Source organism: Varroa destructor, unplaced genomic scaffold, assembly GCF_002443255.2.
Source record: "Varroa destructor unplaced genomic scaffold, Vdes_3.0 BEIS01000001.1, whole genome shotgun sequence".
Lineage (NCBI taxonomy): Eukaryota > Metazoa > Arthropoda > Arachnida > Mesostigmata > Varroidae > Varroa > Varroa destructor.
In genome coordinates, this window is record NW_019211454.1 from 17,991,163 (window position 1) to 18,014,517 (window position 23,355).

A 23,355-nucleotide genomic window follows, 5' to 3' on the forward strand; every position below is an offset into this window, starting at 1 on the left:
TAGTACAGAAATGTTCTAGTTTATAGCAAGTACCTTTTTTTTTTATCTTATTTTTATCTGCAAACACAAAAATCAAATCAGCTTTAGCCCTGATGAAGTAATTCTACTGTGCTTGATCAAACCTACTGCGTCTTGAGGTTTACGTCCACTTCACCGTTTAAGCCGAAGATTGGTATATCAGCCAAGAATTTACTGCGCCATATACAATGTTGCTTTTTCAAATGTTCTCTGCTAACTTATTCCGTTCTTTTTCGTAAATACACAACAATTTAGAGGGCCGTTGATGTTTTATCTGGCTACATTGCGTATGCCTCCCTCTCGAACACCTCATTATTCGCCAAACACTTCGTACCAGACGCAGCGTTACCACTCACCGCGACACGACGGCGGGACAGCTCTTGACATCAAAGTCACTCACTCAGTGAGTTTACATGCCTGTTCCTATCATGAGCAGCATCGTCTTCGCGCTGCTGCCAGTACCTATATTCTTTATTATTTAGTGTTCACGTTAGTCTACCGTGCGTAAAACAGAACGCCCATCAGTCCGCTTAGTTTAGCCATCCATTTCCTCCCGCGCACCCCGGCAGCATTCACAAGGGTTACCGAAGGCAAATTTCTTGTCGATCTACCTACCTACCTTCCACTTCGGCTGCCTTTCGCCCTTCTTTTTTCTGTAGCAATTACTGAGCCAACAGGAAAGCGACAGAACATGAACAGGAAATAGCACTGGGTTGCTTGCGAAGTCTGCGGAGCATGGTGGAAAAATGAAACACAGCGGAATCAAAGAAGCTTAAGACGAATAGCTTTTCCGTTGTAGAAGCAATATGAGCAAGAACAATAATTCGAGGTTTCCGGCACGCAAATGGAGTACTCTCTCTGCGGAGACCTTGGACTGATCCCGATTGATAAACTGGTTGGCTCCTAATCAGGGAACACCGCTACAAAGGCAAAAGCTCTTGGAACTTGAAAGCCTTAGAAATCCCGGCTTTTATAGGAAGACAGTTCAGAAATGAGCTCGACGGGGAGCATTTTGGGGTGAGATAGAGAATAGGTTGAACTGAGTGTCAGTTGATCGGCTTTTAGAGCAGGACAATACCAGCTACTAGCTGGCGGGTCTGTAGATACGGGTCAAACTAGGACCAAGTTCAATGCAAAGAGCCTAACGCATAGGGGAGAAGGAACGCTGAAGAAGCCTAGTTTCGCCTGTACTGGCTTAGGTACTTTTTCCCCCATTTCCTTACACTTTCTCCAGTATTTCGGTATATCGCAGCTGCTCCGAGCTTTTTTAGATTCTCCGCCAGTTTGCGCCGCTGGAACTCGATGCTAGTGCAACTGTGAGCGCTGAAGGGCTTTGCAAGGTTCGTTGTTGGGCTATCTGACGGTAAGCGCTCAGTCAGAGAGTCAGGGATCTGACAAAGCATTGCAGCTTTTCGGGCAGAGATTTACAAAAGAGGGACTAGCCGCAGCGTAATGAGTGAGCGAGCGACGACTGGAAGTGACAGGAGAGATTCAAAGTAAAGGGTAGTGACCGTTCCGCCTTAGTCTGTCAGATGGCCACTGCTTTGTACAGAACCCCTGTTGTTTGAAAAAAGCCGCGGTTCGTGTTTGTAGCTCTAACTATCTCTTCTGTCAGATGGCAAAGAATTTATGTAGATTTATGTCCTTTCGCACAATTCATTGGGGGGAATTCTCAAGGAACAGCCATGCACACAGTTCTGTCAGTAGTTATCACGGTACTGAGGGGCAACGATAGGGTGTGCTACAAACTGTCGATGTCAGCGCAAGGAGCTTTTCTCTCTGTTTGGAAAACAAGTCGAGGAAAATCTGCGAACGTAGAATAAGTACGGACATGAAAGGAGCAGATGGCCAGACACCCACACATATATACAGATAGAAATCTTATTACTCTTCTAGACGAAAGGAGAGACGATAATCATTTCCACACAAGTCACAATCCATTGGGCGAATTTTCAAAGAACAGCCAAGTACACAGTTCTGTCAATAGTTGTCACGGCACTGAGGAGCAAAGAGAGGACGTGCCACAAACTGTCGATGTCAGCACAAGGAGCTTTCCCGCCCCTTTGGAAAACAATTCGAAGGGAATCTGCGAACGTAGAATAGCAAGGACACGAGTGGCGCAGATGGCCAGACACCCATACATATACAGATACACATCTTACTATTCTTTCAGTTGAAAGGGGAGGCGATCAGCATTTCTGAAATGGTACGAGGAACAATTTAAAGTCTATAGAGATTGCTGTTTCTTCGGACATCTGTTCGGGGCGGGCGTACAGATTCCTAAGACAGTCCTAGTTATCACTTTTGCACCGTAGGACCGTCCTCTTCTGTACCGTTTCCGACTGCCTTAAAAAGACGAACTATTTATGAGTTAAGCAAATGTTTATGGGGGAGGCTTTACAAGGATACGCAGTCGTGTGTTTAGACATTGTAGAACAAGATGCCTTTTTGCTCTGGAAGAGCCAGTTGTTGAATACTTGGAAGCGTGCTTTCCTATAGTTGAGTGCTATAAACAGAACCTATTTCTATCACTCAACTTCAGAATGATGTGCTATTCTGTGATTATTTCTATCCCTGCCATTTCTCGTCTTTTGATTTGCTCGCATTGTCACTGAACTTAAAACGTCTCGGTCTCCGCGACCTCGCTAAAAGGCCTATTTCCCGTAGCCCGCGAAATTGTAAGAAAAAGCGAACCTCAGATACATTCATCTCCTGATCGGGCTTGCTTTGATCTTTCTACGAGAGTTCCATTTCGGACGGAATCAAGACAAAGATCACGTCGAGATATCGACACACGATTTCAGTATATTCGGTAGAGGTTGGCTGGCAGGAGCAGGCTGTTTTCTGCTCAAGCGATGCTAATCTAAGACGCTTATTTTACTCCACATTTTGGCGAACGGACTAAAACTGTGGCATCGCACAAGTGGAAGTAGAAATGACAGACTTACCCTGTTTCTACAGATGTCACCCGTTGCAAAGCCAGCTGTCGATACTGACTGAATCTGCTACTTCACTCGCTGTTTACTTGTTATGCGATAATGCCCTTACGACCAAGTCAAGTAGTACTTGAGTAGGTTTGTAGCAGCCTATTTTTACTCTCTCATTTTGCTTTATGGACGATGTCGGTCGAATGTCAGTGAAAAGCTCGTTGGGCCTGATAATAACACTGATATAGAAGAACGATTCGGCTAAACTGTACCTTATATAACGTGATGTACGACGAACTGTGTGCATTATAGCGACAAGATCGAGTGTTATCAGTATATGGCGCCATTAGATTGTTCGTTGGTTAAAACACGAAGCCTACTGAGAAGCGTTTACCTTTTCATGTTAATTAATTTTTTTAGCGATAACGTTTGACCAAAGCTTCTGTATTTGTTAAACGGTTCAAAACTAACAGCTTTCTTCCAATGTGATTCCTTTAAAACGCAACGTATTTTCTTTATTATCGTCCAGCCTCATGATGGAAATGTTCACGCAGGTGCGAAACATGGAAGACCGCAGAGGGACTCACAAAATGCAAAGTCAGTATGACGCAGCATAAGCTAATTTTGGGTACACGTATATAAGACACGCATAAGGTAGTACCGTACAGATATCTCCAAGCGCATTTGTACGATTTGCCAAAAAAAGGCAGCGCAAGATGCTTGCTAGATCACAAGCAGCACCCCCAGGGACGGACGCAGGATATAATATACTAAATGAAAGTGATCTATAGAGACAAGTATATTCGCTGTGTAGTACCTGATCGATCCGTAAGTTCATTAGAGCCTTTCGCGTAGCCTGATTACCGTAACAAAAGAGTGTTTGCAATGCGGCTTGTTCCGCAGTGCTCTCAAATATGTTGTTTTATTATGTAGGTTATTTTAGTGTTTGGTTGATGTCAATTGTTGGCGTCTTTTGTGCGCACAGGATTATACAATGTTCTTTTTCTTGTTCATTTAGACACAGTCAATGTTCACACAAAATACAGGTTCTTTAGATAATTTGTTTTCGATTAAGCGACAAAAGAATGAATAACTTGGTATCGTCTTTGGGAAACACAGCGGGATTAGTATTCAAAAGATAACAATTGTTTTTTTACTTTTTAAGCAATAAATCGATCGTTGTACAGATAAAAATGATTAAATTCCACGAAGTGTTCACTCCAGCCATGTAACAAACAATTGCGAAAGGAATAAAATGTCTACGATACAAAATACCACGTGTTCGCATTCTGCGTTGCTTTTTCAGAAAAATAGAAATAATTTTCAATTATATTTCGTTATTTCTTATTCATATCTCGTTTTACTTATGTATTTAAAATCGATCGAAATTTCAGATCGCATATGCCGAGCTCTTTTGAACTTATCTACATTGCTATTACAATATTAATAGGAGTAAAACACACGCGGACGAATGCAATCAAAGTTTAAAAGGGCACAGGTTTCATCCCAACCTCAAGCATTCTGTTTTTATTCTTGAATAATTAAATTCTTATCGAATTGCTTTAAATCTAATGATAATACTCAGCACATTATCTCGACAAGTTATTGATCTTTAGCAATGAAAATGGCAAAACAGAAGCCACCTCTTTTGGCCAGTAAAATAAGCGGTCACCGTCGCTTACTTACTGCTTGAGCTTTGACTTCTAAAAAGCCTCTTTGTTCTTCCTGTCTCCCTATTTTTCCGCTTCCTTTAGCTTGCACTAGTCGCTACAACTTTGAGCTTCGTTTAGCCCCCTTTCACGCCCTCTTAGAAGACTGCGTCACTTCGCGCCCCGACAATGGTTTGAACCCCGCTTCAGATTGCGAAACTAGGAAGTTTCTAGCTTGGTAAATAATTAACCAACGGCTAAAACTGAAGTACCCTTTCTATTCGTGAGCGAACCCCAAACCTTAAACAGAGCCCCAACTTGGGCTGGTTTAGTGACACTGGCGACGGCGCCATGATTCCGTGTACATGACTTATTCGCCCCGTTCATATCAATACTAACGTCGTTTATAGCACAGGGTTCAACTGAGGCTCGTTCGAGGGATTGATATCTTACATTCCGTGATGAGAACGTATACCGATTTTAAAACTGGCGCGGTCGGTGGGGCTGGCTAAAAGCACTTAAAAATACACAAATAAAAGCGCCGTTAGATGGCGCTAGATTGAGACCAATAATCTTTGCCCTGGGTATGTTTAACATGCGCTACAACATTCGACTAGTAGAGGGTTAAGAGCCTAAGATAAATCCGGCCGTATATTAGGTGTTAATAGCAATCCATATATATACTTCCATTTTAAAGAAAAACATTATATCAATTAATAATTTTTCTATGGTAAGCTCGAACTAGATTCACCTAGTAATATTTCAATGCAACTTGCCTCAACATATTGGCATGTTGTGAATGTAAAAGGTTATACCGGAAAACGTTTACCAACATTTGATACCCATTGTAATAATGGCTTTGTATCGACGAACGATTAGTTTAGGAGACATCGATAGCAGTTCAGTGGTGGTATAAGCGTGTCGCTATCTTAACTTCTGTTAAATTGTCGTTGGAAGCAAACGCAGTAATACAATGATGATGATGATTATTGTCATTATTTTATCGTAGTCATTATCATAGCATCCTGAATTGACTTTTCTACAAAGATTTCCATCGCTAAACCTACACAAACCGGGATAATATGTTTATTTTTCATGCAAGCGTTACTCTTGAGTACTTACGCAGTTTCAGGTAACTCAACCACTCGCCCGCTATCCGCTGATTTCCGAAGTTGACGCGTAATCAGTGCCTTTATATAATTATGTAACATTTGGGGTTTGAAAACACCTACTCTGCTATATAATACATCGCACCAATAATTTACTGCTAAAAAACTCCAACCAGCATCACCACTTCCATTCATAAATGACCCGTTATACGTATAATAGCTTTTTCTTGGGGCCAGAAACCTCAGAGATGAGCCATAGATCAGCTTGACGATCACTACATCATGTTTTTACTTCGGACGTCCTACCGTTCATTTACTTCTATCAAGCCGCCGCACGTCCTACAACCTTTTGTGCGGTTGCTGCGCAGCACGGCGCAGCTTTATACTTCGTGAACAAAGCAACTCGCTCCCTCTGTTTTTTTTTTCTCGTTCTTCTGATAGCTTTCATATCACCGCGACGCTAACTTGTTTCCAGTGCTCCTAATGGCCGTTTCAAGTTTCATGAAACGGGCAGGCAGGCAGGCCCGCCACATTTATCTCTTGGCCACGTCTGGCACCCAGGGTTGACAGGAGCCTGATAACAAACCTCCAAGACCCACACTTATAAAACAGTTCTAAATCTGCTATATATAGTATATCTGGCTACACTGTCCTGCACAGGACATCGTTGATAGAACCTGTGTATTAAGGATTGCCGATGATCACCCGGGGGCCTGCAGTTTTTCATCAGATAGATTCCGAGCATCGATGTACTCTGCGCGGATGTCATGCAACATCTTTATCTTGCATGTAAAGGCTATCCGATAGTAATCATAATCATGATAAGAATAATATCAGTGGGTTAAGCTTTATGAGGAGCTTCGAGCTTATGGGCTTGTTATTAATACGTTATCGTAATCACGGTCAATGCAACAGTGACCTGCTTCTGACACTGAAAAGCGATAATTCGTCGCGACGGGCGAACAAATCAGAGCTGTGAGTATATAGCTGGCATTTTTCCCTATGGAAGAATCTAGAGAACCAACTGACCAACTTGGTTACCCTTGAATTCCTAGTTTAAGTACTTTTTTATTTGTTTTCTTTACTTCAAATGCGATACTTGCCGGTACCGCTTCTGAAGCCGCAGGTAACAATATAGCTAATTCTATTATCTCGACTGCAACTGCTCACACGGCTTCTTGGCACCGTGCCACGACTATTAAATTCAACACAATTCCACTGCTTAATTCGCGTCTGCTCGAGTCGGCCGTAATTGTCTTAGAGGCAAAATGGGGGAATAGACGAAGAGATTCGCTGACTGTATTGAGAAACACCCCAGCAGAAGCCTTTCCAAAACCGGTCTCGACTGCCAACTGTGTCCTGTGAAACTTTCAATTTCTGATGTCATACTACATACTGCAGTGGTTGCATTGGATCTAACATCACCGCGCTACTTAATTCAATAGCGTCCCAAGCCCTTCACGGAGTTGTACGAGTCTATTCGCTTCTTTCCCATCAAGTCGCGGGACTTGTAGCCAGGTCCGCTACAGGTTTATGTTTTGAAGTTAGAGGTTTACGTGAAGTAGGCATCCGACAAAGGCGCTACACCTCCTGACTTTCTCATCTCATACGCCGACACTCCTACTTACCTTTCTGGTCTGAAAGGGCACTTGACCGAAGATGCGGATTAGTCATCCGCACAGCAAAGAAATTCGCTTCTCGCACGTGCATGGGCATATAGTGCTTACCAAATACGCCTTTTTTTCAACATCTTTATGATTAGTAAATCCCGAGCCACACATCATAACAGTACATGGCCACGACTGCCTGACATCACCCAAATCACTAATGGGGTGCTTTCAACGGTTTCAACTTGGTTTCCACTACCTGACACTTCGAGGTCGAAGTGTTGGTCGGGTTTTCGCAAAAAGAAACACTGCCTACATTTCACGCTGACAGGTGGTGTGAGCAAAACAATGCAAAGACGCACACACATTGATAACAATAATAGCCGCTAACGACGAGCTATACAAGCAGCTACACAAAGAGAGGTTTGCTCAGTGACCGGGCTGAGTCACTGGCGCGAAGACCGTCCGGTGCCGTAACATCTCTCGGTGGGGTTGTTCCAAATATAGGGCTGTTCCAAACCATACTGCATTATGTGTTCTCCTGTGTTGGACTTCCTGACTCGGGAAGCATATCTGCGAAAAAGCTAACTTGAAGAAGCACCTTTTTTCTCTCGAAGAGGGATTGTGGTTTTCGTCATTTATGACGTAAATGAGTTATCGGCCCGAGGAACGTTGTTACTATTACGTAATTACCGACAACGTATAGGTTTGGCGGATACCAATTCACCGGCTATGTGGCATCATTATTTGGTAATCTGGTACAAAGGATGAAAATCCGATACGATAAGCAGGTGACGGCAAACAATGCTGCGATACTTTTGGCTGTGGAAACCGTCAATGTCCTCCTCGCCCTTTCAATAAGCCAACGTATCATTCTTACCCCACACAGCTGTAAACACCATTATAGCAAGTGCTATAATGCACAAGACAAGTTATTACACAATAGAATCAGCAGTGAAGGATATAAATAGAACCCATAGTGTCCGAATAATAGCTCTCCTCATGACTCACGAAAAATGTCTTATTAAGACGAAAAACCCCTTAGACATAGACTCTCCTTTATGCATTTAGCGAGCAAATAGTTAGCCTCGCTGAATGTCTACCTTCAACTTAGCCTCATCAACTGACACTCCCATTAAAAAAAATGTCGCTTCAAAAAGCAAGCTTCCTTCAAACATTTCATAACCCAACAAGCGAATCGTACGCAACTACATATATCCTCCTCTTTTTCTATTGTTTTGGCATCAATAGCAAGGTCTATTATCTAGCCAGAGACGTTTGACCCCATTCTACTGTGCCCATTTCAGAACTAGAGTACACATCTCTGCTTGCTTTCATAAGTCTGCTATTGTTGAAGAATATTGCTGTTATATTATACATTATCGTGCAAAGAAAGATAGCATAATAGCCTACAAATATGACTTCGGATCAAAAATAAAAACCGGGCTGAGGTGTCACAACCTTCGTTTCGTGACTGAGAAAGATGGTCTATGTCATTCTCGGAGCAAGGTACATGTGAGTACAGGTTCTGTCCTTTTTGTGGACCTACGGTACAGCAGGACTTCGAAAGACATTACTGTCCTTTACAAACTAGGTAGGGTTCAAACGGAACCCGACACAGATAATGTGGGCACTTTTATTATTATTAATTATTAAAATACCCACATTATCTCTGTCTGGTTTCGTTTAAGCCTTATCTAGTTTGTATAATAGAATGACATAGGCCACTTTTGTCGATCACGAAACTAAGGTTATGACATCTCAGCCCGGCTTTTATTTTTCTTTTTATTTATTTTTATATTTTATTATAATAATTATAGAAATGTTACAGCTCAAATATTCGATCTTGTAGCGCCGTTGAGTCACCGTCATTGAGCGATTAAAGAGGGTTTTACGTCTACCAAAACTGTTTACAACCTGTTAATGGTATATGCAACCAGAAATGTATCAATGTAAAAAAACTGGCCGCAGAGCACGCGAAAGCCCTCCTAAAATGCATAACTACGACTTTTTTCGGGCTGCAGTATATAAGTGGAAAACGTACACACTCACAGGTAACAAATACCAACGCCAACCTAGACTAAAGGCCCAGACCCATTTGCCTTTTGACGAGTATTATTTTACAGAAACCGGCGTCCTTCAGAGCGCCAACACAAAACGTAACATGTAGAGAATCAAAAACAACATAAAGTGCCCAGTGGTCAATGGCTACCTGAAAAAACCTCACTCATACACAAATAGCTAAATAAGCTTTTTAAATTCTATTTGTTGCCGTTGGTCTGGGCAAGAATTATTTGCTACTAATCTCTTAGCTAAAAGTAGTGAACTAAGCCTGTTTATTTTCGTGCTTCTCAACGCACCTACCTATGCCTGAGTTCTTATCCCATCTGAGTCGTGTTTCTACTAACGTTTCTGTGGATGTACCCGACAAATTAGTCCCTGCTACAAGCACTTGTCACAAAGATGAAAAAATTATGGTTCATCCTCTCTGTTTGAAAGGACTCGTTTTTTTTTTAGTCGCATTTAGTCAATCAGCTTGGTGAGGGTGGTGAAGCGTGTCCTGTATTTGGTCATTCGATCAGAAATAATCAAAGGTCACGAACGAGGAAGTCGGAACTAGCAGCTTCGAGCGTTTTTTCGGGAAAGGCAAAAATAACAACAATACATTTTACAAATTAAAATATTTCGTCTCAGTTGTTTGAAGTGAATTCGATGTTAAGCTTCATCTTCCCTGTTTTCTATTGTCAAGGTTTTTTCGACAGATCCCGCAACGAATAAGGCCAGTAATATCAAAACCATCGATAGGAGCGTAAACAACACCAGTAATAAAAACTGCAACATCAGCAGCTTTAGCAACGGTAGCTTCAGTAGGAACAACCGCACATATTACGCCAACATACATCGACTGCAACGGAATCATAAAATCGGTCCAAACTTAGCCTTCTCCTCAGCGTAATCACTGTCGTAGCCCCGTTGCTTGAGATCTGAGGTTGCTTAAACGAGTTGCTCAGGCTCCATCACAAGAGCCCTCTGAAAGTATACTGCTGGGCCGTGTAAAGCTTCATGTCGCCCCATGTGCTCACGAGTATTCCAGGGCATTTATATATATACGCCGAGCCTATGTCGGTTGGAATAATTCACAGAGGTTGTCGTAACAGCACCCGACTAAAGCTGCGGGCCGTTGCCTGCCGCAGTCCTATCGTTTAGCCATCCTGAGGAAAGCCTGCTTCTGGAACGGGAGATTTTGAATAGTACAGAGAACCAACCGGGAATCCAAGAGAGTGTGTGATGTAGCAGAACGTGAAATTAACGCGATAAAGGCTGTAGCAAAGGGCGTTGCTTCTAGGCATGTGGAAGTGAACAGAGGACGAGGTGAGTTCGCGTAGAGTTAGCCCGCAGCTCACAACCGTCTCAGGATTTTATATCAGCATTACTGCCACAAGCACGGCTCTTTCTACTATTACTATCAATATAGGCAAGTACACATACGTGGACCCTTGATGCCTGGTTCTTCTGTTTAGGTGTTCTCGTATGAGAGGCATAGAGAAGGCTCTGCGCAATCGAAGGTCTATATTACGTCGCCATCGCTAACGCGAGGTTAGGCTTACTGGACCACATTACTCTTGGCGGTTACTATCATTATCACTACTACATAGACCACTGTAATCTGTTGTACTTCGTCCGCCATCCGGCCAGCCTGCGACGTATACACAGATAAATGCGTTACATTCGCAGATACTTACAGGATTCAACGCAATCGTCCTCACGACCAACAAAGCCTAAACGGCAATATGCCTTCCCTGCGTAGATCTACATGCGCAGAAGGAAAAAGTAAAAAATAGACTTAGTACGTGCTGCTGGGAGTTTCTGTAGCCTCGCTCACTCATTGGTTCAGCCCATACGTAAGGGAATTCAGCCTACGGTAGTTGTGTGGCTGGTGCTAGTGGGTGCCAAGCTGCTTGCTGATCATCAAGCACTACGACGACATAAGTCGCATCTTGGTGGAAGGAGAACGCCTACTTTGTCCAGGGCACACAAGGCGCTTGTGTTTTACCGAGGGCGGATAGAAGAACACAGATGTGACAGTTAGGTGTCGAGTGTCCTCCTGTCCTCTAACCAAAACAGAAGACGAGGGAATGAATGAGAGCGTAGGCAGATGGGAAGGAAAGATAAACCGAAATCAGCAACTAGGAAACTCAATGGGAGCAGGGCGGCTCCATCGGTAAACAGAAGGCAGCTGGGACCGACTAGGTCGAGTATGGCCCGAAACGAGAAACTCTGTAAATGGATCGGTCTTCATTAAGAGGACAGCGCACCGACCCTCGGCTCTTGTCACGTTTTCGCAGTGTCTGCATTTAGATTTAGTCGTGTGGTAGAGCCTGAGGTAAGAGGAAACACGAGGCCTGGACTGGACCAGGGAATTAAATCCCCACTAGAAGGTAGCTTCACAGATGCTTTTAGTTTTTCCGTCCAAGCAGCAAAGGAAGTTCAGTAGGAAAAGAAGGTATTGCTCATTACGGCCTGGTTGTTCTTGCTTAGCATTGATGTGTTTTTGGTGCTTATTTGCGTTAACGGGGCCGAACGGAGAGACTTTTGGTGGCGATGGCCAATCTATTGACGCGACTAGAAGAAGCAGGAGGAGACTATAAGAGGGTTTAGCTTAGAGAACATTATCAGGTTAAATCGTAGTCAGTTCGTATAGCAGCGGTGCATTTGTTAACCATTATCTAAGAAGCTGAGCAAGTCAGCAACCCGTAGCTACTTGCAAATAGAGGATTCTTACCTCAGACCGCTTTATGTTATTAATGAACGCCACTGTATATAACTGCATGTGTTGCCCCTCAGGCTTCTTGAGGCACGTATTCATTTGCTGTTGTGCGTGGCCTAATATCGTGTTAATAGGAGAAAATCAATGCTTCCTTTCGTCCAAACTATTCCAAACGACAAGAGGAATTGCTGTTCAATCGAAAAAGCGCTAGATACACCGTACAAATTCGCAGCCTAACTGTAATGACATTGATGGACACTGTGTGATTTTGGATAAAATGATCGCAAACAAACAGAGTGACATCTTTTGCACTTCTGTCCCAGTTATTGCGAGTATCTTTCATTCTTCAAGTATATATATATATATATATGCTTTCTTTAGCTCAATGGACTTCCTTTAGCTTATTAGTAGGTTCCTGCACGCTATGTATTTACATGTACACAGGCATCACAGCCAAAAGTCACTTATTTGTTTGGCTGCTAGCTGGCTTTCCCGCCTTCTACTTTTTACATTAGCTCATCGCCAGATGGTCATTGTTTCACTGGAAACATGGCTCCTTCCGCCAAGCTAATCAGGCGCTACGGAACGACTTTCGTCTGACACCCGAGCTAACTTCCGCATTTACGCTGTTCTAATATCCGTCTCGTCCTTGGTCAGCAAAAATGGGCTAGAAATCGAACAGTAGGATAGTGACTACCATCCAGCCGCCACTAACCAACCAAAGGTCATTGGAACTCACCCCAAAAGTATATACGTTCCAGAAGTATATTCGTACCTGTCATACGCCGTACGGACACGATCTTAGAATGTGACCTGCGTAGGTCCGTCAATGTCCACATGTGAGATGAGGACTGCGGACAACCAGGTAGCTAAGAGGGTATACAGAATAGCGAAACCTATACGTTCTTATTTGGGAAATATGCTTTTAGAGGATGGCTAAATAGCGCTATTGAGAACTGCTGCCGTTGCTACCGCCAATGCTTTAACCACAGCTGCTGTATTTGGCACCGGTTCTTTACCGCCATTTCTCTATTGACCTCAATAGGATCTAACCCACAACAGACGTCGAGCAGACGAGCCGAAGTCGCGAAATCTAATATGGCAGCCAAATACAAATACAGAGAAAGGGCGAATGAGGATATAAGAAGCAAAACTGACCTCCATAGCGAGGTCTGCTTTTGTGACGGCTGGTTTAGTGGCTGATGCAAGTGAGTTAAGCTAATTAAGTGAGAACAGAGACGAAACCTAGGGGCTTAAGAAGGTTAGTGGATAAAATGATAGGGTTTGTTTTCTTTTGACGAAAAAGCATAGGGGTTAAAGGCGAGGCGCGAATGTGGCACAAGGATTTTTTCCGATGTCCATATTACATGTAATGTAATTGTGCCTCTGTCGGCAAAAAGAACGGTCGGAATTTTAAGTTTACCAGATCAAGAGCTTTATTCGGGCTGGGGAAATCAGAAGTTGCACTGAATTAAACATCGAGAGGGCAAGAAGAGCAGATGGCATTGTCGTGTGTATGATACAAGAGGACAAAAACATTCGATTGCGTAAACGACGTTCTCATATAAAAAGCCTGTAGCCCCAAACCATTTGCTGGATGGTTATTATTTTCATATCCTGTCTTCAAAATAACTCAGGGGAGGCGCGATTTATTTTCGCATGCGCCCTTTGGCTTTTTTAATTTTGTGTTCATATGGCAACGACTCGTAACACCGTGACTCCGCACAAGTGGGTTGCGTATGTAGATGTAGGTCGAAGTTGGAAGAAAAAATACTAACAGCTGTTAGTAACAACTCCAGGCAAGCCCAACAACTATGCGTTGGTCTTGGGTTGAGTTGACTAGAGCTAGCAGGCGCATATATAATAATGAAAAACGTTAAAGAAGTTTCGCCTTTATAATTAGTAGCTAGCAAAAAAAAACGTTTCCAGTCATGTGTTCGATACTGCTGCTGAAAAGGCTGCAGACGGCTGGCTTATACAATGTCAAACGCGAGACCTTTTAGGACCTAAAATAGGCTTGGAAGTTCTTCGCAATCTCTGCACTCTTCTTCTGGTGTCATAACACACAAAACGGACCAGTCCACGACTTAATTAATAAGTATCGTGTATCAAGTAAGTACAATTAATGTACCTACTTGATACACGATACAAACCTAATTGCACGGTGTTATATTTCCAACTATCCAATTTTCCAACAGTTAAACAGGAGCACCATTTCCGGACGCCGCTTACAGCATGAACGGGTAGACATCCAGATTTCACCAATGCAGGGACGCATGTTCTCAAATGCGTATGAGGTTGGATTAGATCCTCAATATATCATAACCAATGCCCAGAAGAATATAAACGGGTAAGCTTCGAACATTATTCGCAATTATCGCAATAGTAATTCGTAAACGTCACAATTTCAAAAACGAAGCCAACTGAACCTTTGAACTTCTTTCTATTATTACATAATCAAAGGTCAATTGTAGCCAGAACTTTCATTCCAAAGAAAGTTCTCAATTTCATAATCGTTATTCAAAACTTCAGTTTACTATTATAGATCATTTCACTTGGCTCAGTCACGCCCTCAACCACACCCATATTGTATACGTAACTTGTACCCAGCTTAAAACATTAATCGATGCTTTGTTGCTATTCCACCGCCTAGCGGCGCCACCGCCGCTTACAATAGGAGTTAGTTATAGTAGCGCAAACAGGTGAATCGGTCTCAGAGAGGAAAGGTCACGTGTTAAGAAAGTAGATCGAATCCAACGGGGACGACTCTGCGATGGAGGAAAAACATACTCTCGAAATAAATTGCACTCTTTGCTCTCATTAGGAGAAAGGACTCGGGTAGAACTTATTGCCCCTGAAAGCCCAGATACCGAAGAACGAAGACGTCAAACATACCGGGTAAGGCAGAAGTGATTCGATTGGTTTTGTGTTCACTATATATATATATAAGCTAAACCATTTTTCTTAGACTTGCCAGTCTAAGTCTCTTGGCAGAGACATCAACCTTGTCTTGTATGTCTCTCTCTCTGGTCCAGAAGCTTACAGCTAAAAATCGTAATAGGCTTTTCTTATTGAAAAATATTTTGGCTTCGTTCACAGTCGGCGCTTTTGTCTCTGTATGAATCGTCGCTATGATATGAAATAGCATATAAAGTCTGCAAATATGTATCATATAAATATGATACATGCACTAGATAAAGGAAAGAGCCGGGGACAGGCATATAAAAATATTGTTTATGTAGCGTCAATCTATAAGAATCTAGAACTTTGCAAACTGATTAAACCGCTATGGCGGTTGTAGCCGGGAGCCACAAATACTACAGACACTGATCGGCTACAACGAAAAGTTTGCTTTGTTTATAGTTTTCACTTATTTACCGCGGCCGAGTTTAGTCAGTCAATAGAACCTAATAAAGTGGCCATTTTACTTCGTATCATCGACTCTAGCAGGACAACGGGACCTAGGAGATCAGGGCTTCCTTCTAAACAGTGCAGAGACTCGTTTCGATTTAGCTCAGCTTGATTTTACACAAAACGCTTAGTTTAGACATGAGGCAATTAGTTTCAACAACAAAAACAAGTACCTTTGTTTTACTTATCCGGCGTTTGGTGTGAGTGCGTTGCAGCCTTAGGTTATGAAGTATTTTAGAGACTGCTAAAGAAAACTTCAGATCTGGACCCGTAGCTAGCCAGTCTCCAAGCTTATAACAAGTACTTATTCGACCAGCACCTGTCAATAAGCTTTGTAATACATAGCGTGTGTTTAAGGATTGCTTTAGGCTGATCGATAAAACGACGTCGTGAAGTGTGATAAAGGCAGGTCTAAATTAAGTGGTTGATCGGGCAACCGAAAAGATCGCTTTTGTCTATTAAGTACTACTGTTTAGCCCACATGCTTATGTAGATAATACGTACGACAACGTGAAACGATGCGCTATATGCCATCTGCCTCTGATCATAACCAATACTCCATCGCTCCTCTATTATATCGGCCGGTTATTGACTCTTCTGTGACAGACAGTTCAGATCTAATTTATCATAACACGCATGCAGGGTTTCCAATAAATATACACCACCAATGGCCAAACCGTTTCTAGGCCATATTGTGAACTTGCTCACACATTCGCCAGAGTAGTTCCAATCGACGACAACTGCTGCTTCTCTGATTACCTATCAGCACACGTATCACGACAGTCGAAGTTTGAGTAGAAAGCATAAAGTGTAATATTATGTACACGCACTCGCTACGTATCTACATTTATTAAGTAATTAAAGTGTTACTGTTTTAATTAGACATATACCAATATATGCAATCCTACCAAGTGAACATCGATACAAAGTCACTTGGTAGGATTCATACAAATCTATATACATATTGTCCAATAAACACAGTAAATCGATTTTGCATAGAGAGGATTTTACTAGAGGACTACCCAAATTCGCAATGGATTACAATTTGTATCAATTACGTCATATATTTTCGCGTTCGGTGGCTCTGAACAGTATTTTGATATATGCGAAAAGTTCCGGATTGGCTAACGGAGACCGAAACTTTTAAAAACACACAGTCCAATTGTATGTTTTTTCCCCGCAGACAATCGTGAACCTTACGATGAAAAATACGACATTGTCTTAAAAACATCAACACAATTCTATCAGATAAAGTTTCTCCTGTTTTATCCTTGAAGCTGTTAGTAAACGGGATAATGTTTTTCTTTTGGCTGCGTAAGTTCTGTAATTTATTCACCGCAAGCTAGTCTATTGCGGCTTGCAAATGTGAAACTTCCGTTACTGGCCAAAACGTTCGATGACCGATTAACAGAACGCCATGTGCGTTGCCAGGGGAGTTCTGAAAATGACATGAGAAGTAGCTTCATCGTCACGTGATACAGCCAAAGTAATAACGCTGTGGGATAATTTTCAACATATGGACAGCCTCCTCAAAGGCGAAGTTGGAATTCCATGAGACCTACAGGCGGTACGTTCACGCTACCCGAAATGGGAAGTTTGACAATTTAAAGACCAACTATTTGAAACCACGGAACTGGGTCGCTGCAGTCGCAGCTAGGGGAACCGCTGAGAATTAACCTCGCGTCTTTTGAATTTATGCAAAAGAAAGGAACAAAACGGACAAACATCATGTGCATTGTTGGCAGGCAGGACTTGAAGTAGCGAGCCCGGTTTTTTTTCAGCCAGAGGTTGCCTGTACTTATAACATTAAAAACCGAAACCAAGTGTACTACAGAAAAGTTTTCTAATTGACAAGCAGATGGGTTAACGAGAGAGTGAGATCGATCCTTCCGGAATGTCAAGTATTAAAGGCCATTCATCGAGTTTGCTGCGAAGATATCACCGCTGTTTGCATTATCAGTATATTTATACAGTGTGCAATCGTTACATGTTAAGCATATAAAAGAGGGCTTCTGATACGACATTATCATGGAACGCCGTTGAAACTGCTGTCTAAGAATTAATAAATAACAAGCAAAACTGATCCACTTTTATACCCAATGGTTAGCTTTGTAGATACTTTTTTAATTTCTTGTTTTTTTACGAACGATGACATGTTTGTTGACGTTTACTTCTCTCGATGGTTACAGTGCTCAGTGTTGTGTACATACATTTTTATTACTATCTATCTACTACTATACTAGCAAACCTTTTGATGGAATTTGATGAAGCCCTTGTTAACATATGTAGATTTGATTTCAAAAAAGCAGCTACCAAGCTAGCCTGACGATTGCGTAATATGCATGCACCTATTTGTACATATCTAATTTTTACGAATGAATTTTGTGAACAAACTAATAATTAAATGGGCGTGGCGCCTATTGCTCGACGTCTTTTCCTTCTGTCTCGTATGGAGGCATTCCTAAATGGTTCGCGGCCTCTTCTCGCCAACCTCAATCTCCTACGAGTCTCTCCATAGAGAGTGACAGTAACTGTGTATATGTACACGAGGATACCCCCGTCGCGTATGTACGGGCAGGCAGAACCCCATCCAAGGCCATTTGTCGATGCACTGCTTACGTGATTGTGTATACCGCATTAAAATATGGTTTCGATGATGACGCGAAAATAGTTGTCTGAAATGGATACAAAGGAAATTGTAAAGGGCGGTACCTATTATAGGACCTTAATGTAGTCAACCTAAATGAGCAGGCCATGATTATCACTGCCATTATCAGTAGATGTTGCAATGTCTCAACAACAGTAACGGAGATAAAATTCGAGAAACTGATTTCAGTATAACTGTATACGCTAGGTATGACGCAATTCGGGGTAATAAGCACCACGTTTAGGCATGGACAGTGGTCATGGATGAGAAATACTCGTATGTTTGAGGAAGGGTCTGTACGAGGGTAGAGGCAGTAATCGTTATATTGAAGAAGACTGGCGCTGCAGACAGATAGATTGTTCGATGCTCTGAAAAACATCATCTGTGTGATTTATATAGACGCAGTATTAAGTTATCAATGTATGGGAACAAGGCAAGCTTTTACGAAGACCAAACCATAACTAAAAAAAAAATATACTGCTCTATATACTTTAGTTTCCAGAACTGCTATTCAACTAAAGTATGCAACATCAAAAAAACCCAATTTTGTGTTCTTTAAGTGGCGTTTTATGGACGAAACGGACCACAGTGGTCAGTATTGATTCTATTGAGACGCAAAATTGAATGCCCCGCGTAATTCACTTGTCGTTCTATGCACCAGGTTGCAAAGCCGTGGGGATGGACTCGAAGCGAATAATACCTGTGTACTTCTGTTGTGAGATTACATTGTCCAACATACCATATGTGGGGTTCCGATTCGATCGAACAGATAACAATATGCAAAATGTTAAATTGTTCGTTCCGAACGAACACAACCAACCCCCCCCCCCCCCCACTATACAAAAAAGACAAAAGTTCTTCCTACGTATTGTTCAACCTTATATTACGTACTATACCGTAATATTTGCACACTTTCAACATCGTACACATATCCTCACCTGGTAATGTAGTAGATTCTAACCAATACATACTTTATACCAGAGCAACTACATGGTCGTACCATTGTACTGAATAGTCTGTCTATTGGACTGAATAAACATGCTTTCGCCAGAGCCTCCTTCGTGTCGCGTTGAATCTCGTCTATTTCGGCAGCCTTGCACTATCGTCTGTCTGTTTGATAGCCAAACGAATACTGCTTGCCCCGGATGTTAACGACACCATCCCGCCCGTAACATCAAGCTGCACTAGCAGTGTCCTGTGTCCGGGGCGTTCGATCGCGTTTTCCCGCTCTTCTTTCCCAAAGCCTAATAATTGCCATCGACGACACCGTAACTCGTGACAGATAAGTGTATTAAAAGCTTGGGGATGTGAAGCATGCATGCGGCAGTGATGGGAAAGGTTCAATTAGGATGACAACGAATAGAAAAGCTCGGGTGTGTTGATCTCACCGTGCGCACGTAGGACACGCAGAGTTTAATCTTTCTGCCTTTCTCTACGTGTCACCTTTTGCCGCTTTCCTTTCGCTGGCCAATCATGGAGTCTTTGATTACGGTAGAAAACACCACCCGTTTTACACCTTAACCAAGTTGTTAAGGTCCTTTCAGTTATTTAGCTCTCGTTCGATGTCGTTGACTTTTCTTAAATTTGGGTGGACTGAGGCTGTCTGCATGAGCGTGTGTCGATTTAATATCCGCTGCATCCTCCTATCAAACTCAGTGGAAGTTTAGGGCTTGTTAGAAGTGTCGTTCTTCCATCAAGTTTCAAAGCAGAAGTTGCACTCCAGTATCGTTGTGTAGCTCACATCAAATGATTTCCAAGGAAAGAGCGGCTTTTCACTTTCAACTTCCCCAATCGAGGCGGAAGCAAAGTCTAAGAACCTTCAAGAAAATCACCAGTGTCCAACAACTGAAAGAAGAGACCTTTCCGTGTAGAAATGAGCCGGAAGAGACACGTCAACGGAATTGGATTTATCCCGAAAAGACCTATCCAGCTTTTTCTAGACACTGGCCCTGCTATCGCAGTTTACAAGGTTGCCTTGAAAGCTAGTTCGACTCGAATCGGCTTTAGCTTATGGTGGTTTTCCTTAGTTAGCTTAACCCGGTACTATTCTCAAGTTGAACGAACGAAGTTGTAGTGAAACGACATTTGATAACTTCAATTTTCAAGGGCTCCGGCTAGCGGGCGCGGTGCCGGTTAGATTTCGTACTACTGCAGCTCAGCCACTCGTGACGATCGTTTTCCCAAGAGGACTGCCAGTTTAGATTGATATCGTGGAGAAATACCTGGCAAACGAAATGAGCCGAATAAGATAGTGACCCTAACTTATGTCGACTTGGCTCGAGCCGGGTTGAGCTTCATGAGTCGAAAGTCGAGTCGGTTTTAGCGACCCAAATGACGAGTGAGGACATTAACGGGCGATACGATACGTATGTCCCTTGTCCGATATTATGAAAATTCGACAGTACTTATCCCGTAGATACCGTGCTCGAACTGATCTCAATGCGTACACATTGCGTGAATAAAGTGCCACGTTCCGATTCACAAATTTCAGTAAGCACTTGAGAAGAGAGCACATGTGTCTTTAGATCTACTCAAGCCTTAACTTGTCATCATACACATGTCTGAAACGATTCACGGGGCTATCCACGTATTTGTATCTGTGGTGATACGTCCGTAAACAAATTTAATGGCACGACGCATATTCTTACATTCGTTATGTCTTGTTGGCTTTAGCGGTTGAAGAGATTGACTTCTCAATGCTGTGTATGTGTATACAGATATATACATCCAACGGGGTAAATGAAAACAATTGTAAATGGTTCTTTAAACTATTCTGACAGTTGTGTGTCTTACTTGTTAAAACGGCCGAAGGGACTAAGCCGTAGAAGTAAGCAGACAGCCACAACGACCTATAATTACGATTAATGTAGCTTTAAACATATACAGAGTGCTAACATTGGCATAAGAGCCAAGTCGATTCTGTCGAGAAAGATCAGGCACGAATTTTTTTCTCAAGCGAATATCTGAAATAGTCACTTCAGGAAAGTACGTGTTGATATACTATATTACTGCAGCAATGTTGCGCTTGAGGCCCGGGGGGTGATGGAGCTTCTAAAGTTTATCTTCATGCAATCGATTAGCCTTCCTTGATTTCATTTGGCAGCTAGAATTATGAGTATAATAATAGGGGTCGACTAACCGGTGCCATTCGTTGAAGAACGATCCCCCATTCGTGCTAGCTCATGCCCTTGGGCGGCAATGATGAACGTCGTTGGTCCACTATAATTATATTCTTTTGGTATCTCTTATATACTACATACACAGTCAGTAAATCGCTGCAAGATTATACCGTAAAGCTCTATTATTATCATAAACTTCGTTATTTATGTTAGGATGACAATTTCCTAAATCTCACGTGTTAAGCGCGACACTCTTTCGCCAACTGAAACACAGCCTCTACATTTTACCTGCTATCGACATTGGTATATACTTAAATATATTCCAAAAGCTGCACATACAGGAACGCCACGTAACTGTACAGCACACTCAACCTTATTACATGGAATTACATAGTATATAAATGAATATAGAAACACAACAGAGACCTGGCTGTTAATAGCATTCCCATGACCATTTCGAATGTTACCGACGGTTCCACTGCCTTCTTAATGTTACCGACGGTTCCACTGCCTTCTTTGAGCATTGCTTCACACGATTACCCCCCCCCCCCCCTTCACTCAGCACAAATACCCACACTATGCACAATACATATGACGCGTATTAACTGTTCGACCTCACTGAAAACCTAATATAGACAGTGCCAGATTGAACTAGAGGATAAAATTCAATATTGAGAGTTATACCCATATAGCACATGATTTCATAAAATACTATGCGGTCCCAATGACGGCGTGGTCGGCAGCATATTTTTCTGATAAATTTTAAAAATGCGTGGTGGTGTGGGCTGGATACTTAGCGTTCTGGAAGCCATTCGTATAATGCCCAACTGCGGTACCGAGCATAAATTCGAAAAATTTAATATACACAAATCTATTATGTACAAACCATTTGAACGCGCTTTTTGTCTCCGTCAAGAGGTTGTCGCGAAGGCGAGCATTGTTAGACACATAGACCGACTACAGATGTGAGCCGTTGCAGCTCATCTTATAGCAGCCATATATGTCAGCTTGTCATAACGCAGACTCAAAACGCTTGAACTCTTATGATATAGGTTATATGGTCAATTTCAAGTAAAATCGCTTAGTCGCTTCATATTTGGGCGCTTTTTCCGGTTTACCGTCTAGCGCACTCTGTTCCAGCTCGTTTGCGTAAGTTTCAAACCGTATCCGACTAGAGATAGTTGTCTGATGTGTTATGCTGAAATAAAACCTGTTTGGTTAAAGGTCAAATTTCCAAATTTGACCCTCCATTTATTTATTCCAATAATATTTATATAAGAACAAAAAGTCTTCAGCCACCCTTTATTCTCAGCTTGAGCTCAGAGGATAGCTTGAGGCTTATTACGATGCCCTTGGCTGGGTATGAAAGTATACCTTATACATAAGGCGCAGGCATAAATTAAACTTGAGCCTTAATTGACACAACCAAAGTCGTTATGTATTACTGCTTTTTTAACTCAAAACGTTCCACGGAAGCCGAAGCTTCTCGCACCCGACTTTAGAGTTCTCTCTATGATGTCGAGCGCGATACGGCTGCTAATAGAGTTCGACCTATGCTGCACTAGTTGACTGCGAACCTTATAATTCAGCAGCACATCACACTCTCGCATGATATCAGTATACAGACCTCCGATCGTATATTAGTTGTTAATTGAATTTTTAACATTAAACAAAAAAGTTTCCTATTGCATTGAAAGTTATGCATAACTTCATCAAATCAATTACTCTCTCATTTTTTCTAGCTGTTCATGAGTCTGTGCTCTCACAACTTTGCCCTTACTTACCGCCAGCCTGTAAATGCGCGAATGGCGGATAGCATGGCGAATAAATTTACCACCATGTTTTTGCAAAGTCATTTTCAATCGGGGATACTTAGGGTCCTCCTAGTAACTATAGTCGTTTGACATGAGAACATTCGAGACAACGATGTTCTTCTCTACTCGGTTAAAAACCAGTGTCATTTGTTCTTCGAAAGCGTTCTTCTAAAAGCGTTACGATTTTCTTTTTGTTACCGCTTCTGACTGGCCAATAGCCTGACCTGAGGCATCAAACACTATCTTCTAGAACCCTTCATTATTTTTGGGTAACTGCTTGTATATG

At 42.2% G+C, this 23,355-nt stretch overlaps 1 protein-coding gene and 1 long non-coding RNA gene across 3 annotated transcripts in view; one reads left to right on the top strand and one right to left on the bottom strand.

The window, feature by feature from the left end:
- The window catches only part of dtn (transmembrane protein 132C dtn), a 97,201-nt gene that overhangs the window by 7,438 nt on the left and 66,408 nt on the right, over nt 1-23,355 (bottom strand). The gene's annotated exons all lie outside the window — the stretch shown is intronic.
- On the top strand, nt 13,278-18,162 carry LOC111243148 (uncharacterized). Its single transcript, XR_002670337.2, has 4 exons — nt 13,278-13,339; nt 14,277-14,428; nt 14,903-14,976; nt 16,673-18,162. It is a non-coding gene; the product is annotated as an uncharacterized LOC111243148 (long non-coding RNA).